This window comes from Myotis lucifugus, unplaced genomic scaffold (assembly GCF_000147115.1).
Source record: "Myotis lucifugus unplaced genomic scaffold, Myoluc2.0 scaffold_298, whole genome shotgun sequence".
NCBI lineage: Eukaryota > Metazoa > Chordata > Mammalia > Chiroptera > Vespertilionidae > Myotis > Myotis lucifugus.
Window position 1 is genome coordinate 1,221,883 of NW_005871346.1, and position 1,474 is coordinate 1,223,356.

The 1,474-nt window shown below is 31.7% G+C and overlaps 1 non-coding gene across 1 annotated transcript; it reads right to left on the reverse strand.

The window, feature by feature from the left end:
• Nucleotides 1-518: 518 nt before the first annotated feature.
• LOC111828207 lies at nt 519-618 on the reverse strand. Its single transcript, XR_002831994.1, has one exon. It is a non-coding gene; the product is annotated as a small nucleolar RNA U13 (small nucleolar RNA).
• Between the last annotated feature and the right edge of the window lie 856 nt (nt 619-1,474).

The following is a 1,474-nucleotide window of genomic DNA, read 5'->3' on the forward strand; positions in this document are numbered from 1 at the left end:
TAGTTACTAATCTGTTCAGATCTTGTTTTTTTCCTGATTCAGTTATAGGAGATTGTATGTTTCTAGAACTTATCCATTTCTTATAAGTTGTCCAATTTATTGGCATGTAATTGTTTGTAGCATTTTCTTATAATCCCTTTTATTCTGTCAGTTGTCACTTCTCCTCTTTTCTGATTTTATTTATGTACTTGGGTCCTTTCTCTTTTTTTCTTGATGAATCTAGCCAAAAGCTTGTCAATTTTTTTTATCTTTCAAAGAACCAGCTCTTGTTTTCATTGATCTTTTGTACTTTTTAGACTCTATTTTGTTCATTTATGCTTTGATTTTTATTATTTCCTTCCTTCTATTCATTTTGGTTTTGTTTGTTGTTCTTTTTCTAGTTTCTTTAGGTGTAAGGCTAGATTTTTATTGAGGATTTTTCTTGTTTCTTGAAGTAGAACTGTATTTCTATGAAAATCATTTTTTAGAACTGCGTTGGCTGTGTCCCACAAATTTTGGTCCATTGTATTTTTTTTTCACATCAGATGGGTAATGTGCCAAAGGAATAACAAGATTCGTGGGAGGCACATCTCACACAGAAGCACGAACACCCAATATGCTTATGAACTATAAAAGGATCTGGTCCATTGTATTTGATTTTTATTTGTCTCAAGGTATCTTTTGATTTCTTCTTGATCTCATTTGTTAACCCATTCATTGTTTAGTAGCATTTTATTTAGTCTCCATGTGTTTGTATGTTTTTTTTTTGTTTCTTCTTGTAATTGATTTCTAGTTTTATTCCATTGTGAAAAGAAAAGATGCTTGAAAGGATTTTAATCTTCTTCAATTTATTGAGACTTGTTTTGTGGCCTAACATTGTCTAGCCTGGAAAATATTCCATGTACAGTTGAAAATAATGTATATTCTGCTGCTTTTGGGTGAAATGTCCTAAAAATATCAGTTAAGCTCCAGTGTGTCAGTTAAGGCTGTTCCTTGTTAATTTAGTTTCTGGATGATCTATGTATTATTTCAGTGGAGGTGTTAAAGTCCCCTATTATGACTGTATTACTGTAGATCTCCCCCTCATTTATAACTGCCAATGTTGGCTTTATATATGTAGGTGCTCCTATGTTGGGTGCGTAAATGTTTACCTTTATCATTATGACATGCCCTTCTTTTTCTCTCTTTTTTTCGTAATTGAGCTTTTATTGTTTTGAGGATCAGTACACAGACATTTCAATTTGTACACAATTCTTAACAATTCTTATTACACCCCATGCTTTACAGTCAATTTAGTTTGATATATGTATTGCTACCCCAAGATTTTTTATTTATTTTTTTGGTTTCCATTTGCATGACATACTTTTTCCATGTTTTTTTTTTACTCTTTCAGTCTGAAGTAGGTCTCTTGTAGGCAGCATATGTGTGGGTCTTTTAAAATCATTTGTTCAGCCTCCCTATGTTTTTTGATTGAGGCATTTAGTTCATTTACATT